The sequence below is a fragment of the Harpegnathos saltator genome, unplaced genomic scaffold, assembly GCF_003227715.2.
Source record: "Harpegnathos saltator strain DR-91 unplaced genomic scaffold, Hsal_v8.6 scaffold132, whole genome shotgun sequence".
Lineage (NCBI taxonomy): Eukaryota > Metazoa > Arthropoda > Insecta > Hymenoptera > Formicidae > Harpegnathos > Harpegnathos saltator.
This window is the reverse complement of record NW_020229909.1, coordinates 1,202,226-1,215,078: the sequence shown is the minus strand read 5'-3', so window position 1 is coordinate 1,215,078 and position 12,853 is coordinate 1,202,226. Positions and strand designations below refer to the sequence as shown.

Genomic DNA, 12,853 nt, shown 5'->3' with positions numbered 1-12,853 from the left:
AGCTCTCACGCGAATAAGAAATGAACGCGCGTGCGTGTGTACGTGGAGAGGATAAAAGGGGAAAGTATGTACACACATTTATATGTATATACATATACATATATATACATATATATATATATATATATATCGAGGCGAAGCGACCAGCCGCGCGCGTCTCTCCCTCGCGATGCTCGCAACGACGCGCGCGACAAACCGCACCGGCGCGCAATATTCATTCCGTCAGTCAAGAACAATACCCTCGCGCGCGTCTGAGACCCGTATCGCTCCCATTCGATGCCATTGCAACGCGAATGTCCTTCGACTCGACTCTGCTGGTGTTAATTAACGAATTCGAAAAGTACCGCGGCCGAGAGTCCCGCTCTCGTCTCGGATCGACTCGGCTGCTGTGTGCGCGCGGGTCCACCGCGTGCGTCGGCCTGGGGTGGCGACGAGCAGAGAGAGAGAGAGAGAGACAGAGAGAGGGGGGGGGAGGGGGAGGGAGGAAGAGAGAGAGCGCGTGTAGGACGGAAGCGCGCACGTATAAAGGGTCGGTGTCTGGCCAGACGGGCAGAAATGAAGCAGCAAGGGTTTTGTTTGTCCGGCTGTCCACCCCTTTCCTTTCTCCGTTCGAACCCTTCCCGCTCTCGCCAGCCCCGCTGGCCGTGGCTCCGCTCTGCGAGCCCCGTGGCACCCTTCAGCCCCTTCTTCATCACCTCCTCCCCCAGGCCCCTCGGCACAGCTACCTACCTCGGCACAACTCCACCACCCCTCCTTACACCGTCGTCCATCTCTCCCCGCGCGCTCGCCGCCTCCTCCACCTCTTCCTCGCCCGCCCCAGCCCCGCGCGCTGGCCCCGACGCTGGCCGCGCTCGCGCGGCCATGTAACAATGCACGTGTGTACACTGTTTGCCCACATCCTCCCGCATATATCTTCGCGAGCTATAATATTGATTACTTCGGGCGAATTTCAGGCCGAGCGGCGCGAGCTGAGACCGTTTCTCCGACTCGAACCGTCACGCCGCGCCTCACCGCGCGCGCTGCGCCGCATCGTGCCGACAACCCCTACGCGAGCGAGCCACCCCCGTCGCGTCGCGCGTGCGGCCAGCCTTCAGTCAATCTCTCGTTGTCGACGCCGCGCCGTGCCGACCACCCTCCTCCTCCTCCTCCTCCTCCTCCTCCTCCTCCTCCTCCTCCTTCTCCACCATTCGACGTCGCAATGCAGACTTTTCGCTTTTGCGTTCGGCGATTCGTCCTCGACCTCAGTTTGTCACTGTGCCTTGCGACACACGGCGGCGCCGTACAATGTCGCGACGCGCGAGGGACAGTCGGAAGTTCGAGGCACGAGAGCGCGTTTAAACGCTCCGGCGGAGAGGTCCAAGTCGTAAAAAGAGCTCGGGCGAGCCGAAATTTAAGAAGGTCCTTCGGGATCACGCGCCGGGCTATTATTGTTTCCCGTTGGCCTGTTTCGCGCGGTATCGTCGGTATTCTCACGGTGTCTCCCGCGACGATTTTACGACCTTATCCGACGCGAACTCGATTCTCGAAGGTCGTTTCAATCCGCCGCGAACGCTTTCGCTCGAGTTCGCCGCGCGATGTAGATATATATATATATATATATATATATATATGTACATTTTTTCTTTTGACTTTTTATAATCGAGATGTAAGAGAGAAGTCACGTGTGTATGTACGCCGACGAGTCGTGATTTCGGCGCAGCGCGAAAGCGTAATACCGAAATGACAGTGTCGCAACTGTAGCGTAAAGATTACAACATCTTCACCATGCGGAACGCGCGCGCGCGAAATCTTGCCGCCGTGATGTATAAAGTGAAAAACCGTGGTAAAAAGTCACATATAATTAAAGGACATAATTAGTTTCTCTCTCGATATTTTCCCTCCTATCACACAAACCCCTTGAGCGGCCAATAAAAAGCCGCCGGTCTCCTACCCTCGGTACGAGCGACCTTTCAAATGCAACGCGTATTAAAAGCGCGAGCGGTGCGCATGAAAAAGTATAAACGAAAAGCGCAACAATACCAAAAAAGCGTTATAACTATTGCGCGTAATGTTGGACTGAAAGAGCCGTCGTTCCGTTCCGGCAAACGCCGCGCGACTTAAATTGCGTCACGGTCCTTCCAGCTATCCCGCGAACGTTTAATTCCATTCGCGAACCTCCCCCTTTCCACTTGCGCCCCGGCGGCGGCGGCGGCGGCGACCTTTCCCGCCCCTCGACTCGTATCAGCACCAAGTCCGTATGTCGCGAATCGAAGTACAAAGAAGCAATAGTAGAAATAAGATAATTGCTATTACAATCGCAATTTCATCCAGGACGACGGAACCTTGGTGGCAAAGGGGCGCGGTGGAGAGTGGGAGCGAAACGCGTGACGAGGAAAGGGGAGAGAGGGGGATGTAGGAGAAGAGGAGGAGGAGGAGGAGGAGGAGGAGGAGGAGGAGGAGGAGGAGGAGGAGGAGGAGGAGGAGGAGGAGGTGGAGGAGGAGGAGGTGGAGGAGGAGAAGCAGCAGGAGGAGAAAGAGGAAAGGGGGACAGAGAAGGACGACTGCCGCAGAGAACTGAACTACAAAGTACGTTAATGTCGTGCTCACACCCCCGTGCACCCCCAGCGCCATTCCGATGCCGCAGACAGTTTGTTGTCGAAGCTTCGGGGATTACACAAATGAGGTTGTTCAGCGGGAGAAATGTACATTCCGCTACAAAGCCGGCCGCGCGCGCGGCCGTGTGCCACGCACGGAATTAAAAACCGGGGTGGAAGAGCGAAGGTGAAAAGTGCCGCTCTCTGTCCGCGATTCTCGTCCCGGCCCTCCCCCACCCCTCGCCCTCTCGCCCCCGCGGACAATATTTTCTTTGCTGAAAGCCGGCGCGCCGTAGAATGGATTTTCATCGGGGCGGCGTTTGAGCCCTTCAAGAACGGAATTCGTTTTTATCGGAATACGCGCTCTCTCTCTCTCTCTCTCTCTCTCTCTGTCTCTCTCTCTCTCTCCCTCCCTACCTCTCCTTCTCTCTCTCTATTTCTCTCTCGCATCGGAATATCACCGCATGTGAGAACCGATGTAGTTTTTAAAAATAGCATCCTTCGACCTCTCGATCGTCGCCGTCGACGGCTTGCTGGACATATTGCGAGGTGCGCGCGTCAACGCGCGCGCGTCGCTAAATCTACGACACCCCTCTTCCCATCCCCGTGCACCCCCGCCTGCCGCCGCGAACGCGTACGCTCCAGCAAATCGGTCGCGTCGCGTCGCGTCACGTCGCTTTTAAATTAATGCCTCGCGGGGGGAGAAGCGTTCACTGTGCGAGCCGCGGCTGCGAATATCATTACGCTGACATCTTATTGACTCGTAATAGTGCAAAGCTGTGTTGCAAATGCGCTTCGTTAAGCGCGATTTTTCTCATCTCGCTCGTCGCACGTTCACCCGCGCTCTCCGCCGGCAGGTTTCCCCGGCGGTGCAAAGAGTTACGCGGACGTACGTCCGCGGATTACGTAGGTCGGCGGGAAAAGGAGGAAACCGGGAAGAGTGTTTTCCTCCCCGACCGTCGGGGAGACCTCGGAGAAACTCCGCGTCTCGCGCTTCGCTCCGGGCGACCGCAGCGATCACGCCCGCTGCCGTGAGCGCGATAGTGACGTCGGGCGGAAACTAGTTAGGTCGGAGACTGCTGTAGTAGTCCGAGAAGGCTGCAAGGGAGGGGGGTGGGTGGAAAAGCGGCCCTTGTGCCGACGCACCGTGGGGACCGGGGATAGTAATTGTATACGTACTGGGAGAATGGCAAGGTAAACAAAACTATGTAAGATTGCCCCATTAATATACATATCTCTTGGTTCAGTCGTGCCGCGAGAGAGCCAACCGCCCTTCAGCCGTCGCTGGCAGGGGTGGGTAGTCTTGGCCTCAGACTTTGGGGTTAGGCTCGCTCGAGAGCGAGGAGGGTACACAATGGATATTGAGACCATAATTTACGGCTGATTGTTAGCCCCGCGATCTATGGATTCCTGTGTCTCGCGCGCGCGCGCGCCTCCGGCCTGCTCGAGCACCTCCCAACGACTCCCGCTCCCACGTCGAATTTGTGTTAGGCCCGTAATAAGTACGGGCTACGTGCGCGCCGAGCGGAAGCGGAGGCGTCGGAGGAATGCTCCTGCGGTCGCGATCGCTATGAGATATGAGAGATGCCGCGGCGCGCCGATCGCGATTGTGAATCGAGCTCGCCGCTGATAAACGAATCACGCGACTATACGTTACCGCGAACACACGAGAGACAGCGAGAGAGAGAGAGAGAGAGAGAGAGAGGGGGAGGGGGAGAGGGGAATGTTTTTTTCGTGTGGCTTTAAAATGTGACAGGAGTCTCGTCTATCGAATTATTATTCGTTAACGGAACTCGTAATTGGCCGGATGATTCGCGGCGGAGCATTGGCGCGAGGTCAGTTACCCTCTCTCTCTCTCTCTCTCTCTGCTTACTCGTGCGATATCGCAAGAAGAACGGCGGTTATAAATTAATTACGAGGGTCAGATTCGCAAGTGGATCCACGTTCCACGGACTGGATCGCTGGGGCGGATGTCTTACTAGCAGTTTCATCGGTGGCTCAAGGGAGCGTGGCACGAGGAGGAGACGATGTTTGGTCTTCCTTGCAAGGGGCCGACCAGCCAACCGACCAACCTGCCTGCCACTTACCGAAGGATAATAACGTAGTAATCCTGCCATGAGACACGGATGAAGTCCTTAATAACCCTATAAACCCGAGATATATCTTGCGTATCAATATAGAGCGGGGCGAGCGTGCCGCGCGCAGCGTACCGCTGTACACACGTCCGCGTCATCGCATCTCTCGGCCTAATTAAACAAACGATTCGCATCAAATAGCCTCGCAATCGAAAGCTATCCCGGACGTGGCGCGTTAAAAGCCGTTATTTGAGCCGTTAATCGCCGAGCGGGTTAAGTGGTAAATGTTTCCGTCAATATCCCCGTGTGGAATTAATCACGAAACGGATAATTAGGTAAATTTTTAATACTCTGCCTTTACAAGCGCCCGCGCGCGGAGCGGGGCGCGAAGTGGTGCTATTCTTGCGAACGTTATTACACTTTGTCTTTGTGCATCAGGATATTTTGTTATAAGGCACAAGTGCCATCAAGTTAACGAAACCTATATACGCGCGGGGCGATTAAAAAGTGCAATTTGCGCGCGATTAAGTTATGAAATTCATCGAATAAATATGCATAGAAATAAATATGGCTCGCGCATAAATTTTCACACAGCGGGCCGTGTGAAAAGTCTAGGACGATTAAAATCTGTTTTCCGCGCATCTACGGTATCGAGGACACCGAGAGAGAGAGAGAGAGAGAGAGAGAGAGAGGGGAGGGGGAGGGGGGACGAGGGAAAGAGAGAAAGAGAGAGCGATCGATAATTAATAAGTCGATTGTCGGCACGAGGCGGTATTTCATATCTGAGGGCGAGCGCGCGTTACATTTTTCCGCATTCTCGCGAGCGAAACTATCGGGGAAAAATGATACGGCGATTCCGTGGAAAAATCGCAGCCCGCGGCGCACGCCGCGCCGCTTGTCAATTTTGCACCTTTCAATTCGATTTGGAAAGTATCGCGTGGAAATAGTATCGAAATATCGTTTATACGTCTCTCTAAATCAGGCACTTCGTATCGGGCTTGTTGAGGTCGGTTGCATTCCTATCGCGCTATGCAACGTAACATGAATTTGCAGGAATTCACGATATAATCACAAATTAATTACGACGGCTTTATTGAAGTTCGCGGCGATTTTTGAAAATTTCTGGAAATTACGGAAGGCCGATCTGAAATTGGAATTCGCGATGCGCACGCTGCCCGCTCGCAAATTTGTGTAAGTAACGCGATATGTAGTTCATTTAACGTGAAGTGCAAATCCACCTGAAAAAGAGGCCCATTCGCGGAACCATTCCGCTCGGCTCGAATTTGTTGCGTAACGCCAACGACTCGCGAGCGAGGAAACGGGGAAAATGAACGCGGATAAATAATCGAAGGGGGGAGGGGGAGGGGGAAACAGATGTCGCAGATATAGCAGGAGAAAAAATTTTTAAGCGTAAGAAGAGAGAGAGAGAGAGAGAGAGAGAGAGAGAGAGAGAGAGTGAGTGCGCGCGCGCGCGGAACTTATTAAGCGCAATACTTGGTCGCGAGCGTGTAAACGCTCGCACGCAGCATATCGGCGCGCGTTAAGCAAGCTCTTAAAAAATAAGCCTCCGCGACATTTCCGCGTCGCTGCTACTCGAAACGTCAAGTTTCTCCCCTGAGCAACGGTTTCCACGTCTGTGAAGACGCGACAAAAAGCGCGAGGAGCGAGAGACGATCGAGGGGCAGCTTGCCGTGGCAAGCTGTTTTCCCGGCCGATGGCGGACAGATGACGTCGGAGCAAGTGGAACTTAACAAATGGTCATTCGGTCGTTGCCACGAAACGCACCTACTTGAGATGCGGAGGATCTATGTCCGCCATTTCTCACCGGCGCTTTGCGGCCGTTGCCGGAGCAATACCTCGAGCGAGAGCCGCGTAAGAAGTGTTGGGACATCCGTGAAGGACTCTCCCCGGGCAGGTTGATCACCGTCACCGCTGGCTTCTGGCGGCCCTGCCGAAATACTCGGGCGAAACACAAGCGAGAGGCTGGGCTTGACAAAGTAATGGACTGTAATAACGGGGAAACTCCATGCCCTCGGGAAATCGTAACACATTCATTCATTTCTGCGGTAACGCAGCGACCAGAATTCGCGTATCGAATCGATCACGAGCTCTCTCTCTCTCTCTCTCTCTCTCTCTCTCTCTCTCGCTCTCTCTCGCTCTCTGCCGGAGAGATTCAGAGTTTCTCGCGAGAAGAGGCTCCTTGATGAATGGCTGTCGTCTTCATCGCCATGAAACAACGAGACTCTTCAAGCATCTAAACGATTAAATACGTCAACATCGGCGAAGCCGCGAATTTCTCTACAATCCTCTTCCCCACCCGAAAACCAAGTTAGCTCCTCCTCTGCAATATCGTTGTCGACACTGACGAGTGTATCGTTCAGATATACTCATTCGGACCGATCTTTTCAGCAAACTCGGAGTTCTCTCTCTCTCTCTCTCTCTCTCTCTTTCGCTCAGCGATTAATACGGAGCGCGAAGGAGAAACGTAGCCGCGCTGGAGAGACGACGAGGTTAGCGTGAAAGCGGATTTACAGACACTCGGTTATGCCGCGCAAGCTGTCAAACGATCATCCCCCGACAGTTTGGGGTTTACTGGGACATCGGGCATAAACTGCCCTCAGGGACCTTGTTAGTTCAATTCGCCTGAACGCCCCTCTCTCTGTCCCCCTGGCCCGTCGTTCCGCCACCCTCTCGCCCGCTTCTTCTCTCTCTCCCTTCTCTGGAAAAAATTCGCGACCCCCTCCGCTACTTTCGTACGCCACCTGGTCGAGCAGTGAGACGAGAACGGCGCGTTTACGTTATCGCTTATTATGTTGTTCCGGAAAAGAGGATTATTGCGATACGCTTGCCGTCGAAAAACAGCGCACAAAGCGCTTCCGGCTATTGCGAGCTCGCGTTTAAATCGCTGAACTTTTGTGTATATAACGTGTGCTGTTTATTGTTCAACGTTTTGCGCACGTTGGAGAAAGTAAAGCGTTACGCGCCGGTTGACGCTGCGACTTTCTTATCCTTCCGCGAAGTCAGCGTCGGGAGAAAAAAGAGAACGTAGAGAAAGAAAGAGAGAGAGAGAGAGAGAGAGTGCGCGAGAGAGAGAGAGAGAGTGCGAGAGAGAGAGAGAAGAGCATCAGGAATTTTATGAACAGTATTATGATAACTGCACTACAATCTCGCGATATGCTTCTCAAAAACATGCGAAGATAATATCACGCGTTATAAATAAGCAGATGCGTTAATAATTCAATAAATTTTTAGTTAATGCTTATTTTATATCTCTATACTTGATAAAAATTTTAAATAATGTCTAAAAAGCTTCAGAAAAGCCTCACATATGTATTCTAATTTATATTATATGTATAGTATATACCATATTTAGCATTATATTGTATTGTATTATACATACATACATATATATATATATATATATATATATATATATTAATATTAATATTATAATGTGTGTGCGTGCGTGCGTGTGTGATATAACATTTCTCATATATTTTTTTATACCGTATCGTTTTCTAAAGACGTGCAACTTCCTCCCACATTATATTCTTTTGATATAAATTTGCTATGTATTTATATTATATTATATAGTGTATAACGTATTCTTAATACAATGTTTTAATACAACATAATATAAAACAATGCAACGTATAATATAATATAAATATATATACATGTAAAAGTTAAACTTCTAAATAACATACATATATAAATAAATTGGTAAAAGGAATTGTGAAATTATACTCGTATGTGCGTGCAAGGATATTTTTTAGACGTTTCTCTGAGGAAATGCGAATATCGGGAACATCACATTCACAATTATGTCTTTACTTCATAAATATCTATACGTACATAAAATGGATAACGTCGGTAACAAATTTCCTATTTTTGACAATCGCCTCTACTCTATCGGTATTTTCGGAGTTCGTTATCCACTTCGATATCCCTTTATCAATGAAGATTTATTTTTGTATCCGTGCCATTTCATCTATTGTAAAGTAATCACGACACCATTACAGGCGCGCGTCATTTTGCCAGTCTGGAAAGAATCGGTCTCGGTAAATAAAAATTAGTTTTTTTCATTGATACAAATCCGGCTTGGTTATCGAATATCGTCGTAAAAATTACATATTCGTCCGGCGATAAATATTTCAGACAAACAAAAAAATATTTGCTACCGCCGTGTATCTCATTTTTTGAAATATATTTGAGTTCCAATAAACAAATATTTATTTCCTGCGACTAAATTTTCGAATAGATTCACATCCGACCAAAGCATTTTCGCTTCGATGTATATTATAAACGAGTAAATATTGGCACTCGGAATAAGCCCCGGAAAAAGCATAATCTCTGTAACGATAAAATTGAGGGAAAAATTTCCCAATTTTTCCCGCAAAAAAATATCCCCCGCGTAACTCTTTTTTATACGCGCCATAGTCGCGTAACACAGTGACACCGAGTGTGTAATGATCATGCAGCGCAGACGACAGGGGTGACACGGCCATCAGCGCGAGCTCGCGTAAACCCGCCGCTTCGGCAAACAAAGATATTCATTCGGATTTATTAAGACACATTTAATGACGCTTACACGCCGTTCCATCAAACCCTGACTAATACATGTCCATGCGTCATAGGATTTGTCCCGGCGAAACGTTGTATACGGTCGTGTAATTTCGCATTCACTCATTATAATGCAAACACGATGCGAACGAACGTTTCTAACAGATATAACAACAGTGTACAATATACACGATTTAGCGTGTCCATATTTTTCGCCCCAACTCAAACGATTTTTTCTTGCCATTAATCAGGCCGGGACATAATTAACATTATTGTTACAAACGTGCAATCGGAGCAACTCGACTGATGCGATTAGCACCGTTTATAACGCGCGCGCGCGATCGAGGTGGGCAGCGGTAACAACAGAAATCAGCCTTTGAAAGCGCTCCGCCGATGTCCAGCGAACGAGCGCGGGGGGTTGCGGAGAGCCCGGAGGATAAAGAGAGCGGCCGGAGGGGGGCGGTGGTGGCGGTGATGGCGGTGGTAGTGGTGATGGTGGTGGAAGGCGATCGAACGAAACCGCTGGTCGGAGTATTGTCAAGGTATTGTCCTGTCCCGCTTTCCGAAATAATCGTCAGGCCGACCTAATGGGGTATGAAGTCCCGATATCAAAATAACTCATCCGTGTCCGGCACGCGGTCAAACGCGTCGGGCTTTCCCTCTGCCCGCGCTCACCCCCCGCCTCTGCCGCCGCCACCGCCGCCGCCGCCGCCGGAAAGCTACGGGCGTTAAAAATAGCCGCGTGAAAAACTCCTTTCCGCGTCTATTGTCCATCCGTCGAGATAGACCCTTTCCTCTCTCCTCCCTCGCGCTCCTCCTCAGCGCTTCGTCGCCATATCCCGCAGACCCCGGTGCGGTGGACAAATCTTCGGTTTCGCGCGATGGTACACACGCGGCATTCCGATCTCTCTTTTAATATGCTTGACCGTCGCATCGCGCGAAGAATGCGCGATGTCTTCGCGATATCGATCTCGAGCGGCGGTGAAGCACGACGAAGGAACGAGGAAAAAAATACCACATTCTTAGAGTCCGAACGAAAGCGACATCGAGAACTGTCCCCCTCGCCGCCGCTTCCCGCCGCGGCCGCGGCCGTGGTGATACAACAAAAGCAGTCTCCTACCTGCGAATATACTTGCGATAACCGCAACCTTTCCTAGAATGATGTTATGAATAAACCGTGACGGATACGGCCTTTTATATTGGCAATTTTTTTCGAGTTCCCGGAAAGTTCCACACACAGAAAGATAGGAGCGCTGAGGAATTGATCGCGCGCGAGCCCATACATACATACACACACACACACACACATATACCACCCTTAACGAATGCAGAAGATGTATAGGTATCGAAGTAGTTACGTCGCATCGGATGCAAAGTTACGCTTCTGAAGTTGCCCGCTAAATTTCCACGATGTCCTTCCGCATGTGCTTACCGTATAGATCGTACGTTTAGCGACGCAGCGGTCGGTACTTTTCAACGCAACAACGCTACAACGCGTCTAAATTATTGATTACGGAATAACCCAGAATGGCGCATCTAAATACGTAATCGCTTTGTATTCCGGTGTGCTTGTCGTCATCGTCATCGTCGTCATGTAGCGGCTCAAAGGGACAGCTGTCTGTAAAGTGTACCTCGCGCGATCGGGGTGCCTCTGCATCGGTCCGACGCGGAGGAGGAAAGAGAGCAAAGAGGAAAGAAGGAGAAAGTAGAAGCCGGCCATAGGATAATATCGAAATTGCAGCATGGGTTTTATGCACAGGCGTGTAATTCGGGACGCGCTACGTGAGAAATGCCCCCGCAGGAGTCAACGTACCGGACGAGCGCGTTCGTATATCGGGCGCGTTAAACGCGGATCAAGTGGCAAATAGCGTGTGCCGACGTAAGACGGATTGACATTATAAATTGACGAGCGTGAGATGCATCGCCGCGCAACAGTTTAATCGAATCCAAATTCTACGCTCGCGTCCGCATGGAACATTTACGAATTATTAGCGGCTGCTCTCTCTCTCTCTCTCTCTCTCTCTCTCTCTCTCTCTCTCTCTCTCTCTCTCTCTCCTCCTGCCGTAATCCCGTAATTGCATAATGCAATAACGACGTTGTGTACTTCTTCCTCCTTCCCCCCCCCCTCCTCCCCGCTCCCGCCTCCGCCGTGTCCAATGAATAATTCGATAATCCGCGATGCGCGATCTCGGCCGACACGGACAACGGGGCGCGCATAGGCGCGAGACGCTCTCGAAAATCTGGCCCCAAATATAATTGCGGCGTTGCAAATTGCACGCGAGAGCTCCGAAGCTCGTTATCGAAAGGCCTTTCCTGCGAACGGCCGCGCCATCGATCGCGGCCCAGCCTCGAAATCGCGCTTACGTAACGGGTATCGGAAAGTCGAAATTACCCTAAATAGCAACAGCGCGCGTTGGTGGCGCGTATCGGACGAGAGCGGAGGGTATCTACCGTTGATGGTGTGGCGGTAGCGGTGGCGCAGGGACGCACTCGGGGGGCGGGCGAGGGGGCTGGAAGAGGGTGGCCGCTGCCACCCTCGCAAGCCGACAACTCGAAAGTAGGAACCGCGACTACGGGCGAAGCTAAGTCTGTCCGTGTAATGGGGCATCGGCACGCGATTTCCAAGCCCACCCCCCCCCACTCGCCCGCCCGCCCTGCCGGCTACCCCTCCGTGCGATTCTAACTTTCAACTTCGCTCAGCGGCTCCCCCGCCGCCCTGCCCGCGTTACACCTCATCCCGTGGCAGGGTGTTGCGCTGTGACTTATCGGCTCTAATTATTCGTCGGCAAGAAAGCGGGCAGGCCGGCGATCAGCCCTGCCACCCTCGTAAAGTAGCTTTTCTCCGACGCATCGGGCACACACCCCCCCCCCGCCCTCGCTCTCTCTCTCTCTCTCTCTCTCTCTCTCTCTCTTTCTCTAGCTGTTACGCGCTGTATTTATTCGCTCGCTCGGACCGCGTTCTCGTGCACGCGCCGTGCACAATTTGTGAACGGCCACCGTCGCGAACGCCACCCTCTCGCCTCCTCATCTCCCTCCCTGCCGTCACCGATCATCCCCGATCCGTCCCCGGCCTTCTCAGGATGATTAAAGACGCCTTGTGTGTTACTTTGTCCATCTATCATTATTTGTCGGCGAGAAGAGCGCTTCGGGACCGTTTGAGTGGCGATCAATCCGCGACGTTGCGTAACGATATAATAACGGCCGTTATTACAACATTGCCTCGCGCTTTTTATCGCGACCGATAACGACTGCGGCGCAGCGATAACGACTGTATGGCCGATACGTTGTCTTATCGTATTATTTGCAGCGTATCGCGCGCTGTTTGTCCGTTTGTTTGCTTGCTTGTTTGTTTGTTTGTTTGTTTGTTTGTTTGTTTGTTTGTTTGTTTGTTTGTTCGCCCGGCGCGGCTCGATGTGTTGCGGCGAACGAGCGCTGCGCCTCCGTGACGGGAACGCCGCGATGTCGCGATGAGCGGCATCGTTTCGCAGGGTTTTATATTTAACCGGGCAATTTGACGGATGCTCACACACGGGAGGAGAGGAGGGAGGAGGACGCCTAACTCGTCCGGAAAGTTTGGCGGGAGATGGCGGAGTGTTTGGCTAAAAACTGAAACGCCGATGGCGCGATAAATTTCGGAGTCAC

At 51.7% G+C, this 12,853-nt stretch overlaps 1 protein-coding gene across 16 annotated transcripts in view; it reads right to left on the bottom strand.

The window, feature by feature from the left end:
- FoxP (forkhead box transcription factor P) overlaps positions 1-12,853 on the bottom strand; it is a 284,858-nt gene that overhangs the window by 186,577 nt on the left and 85,428 nt on the right. The window lies entirely within an intron of this gene.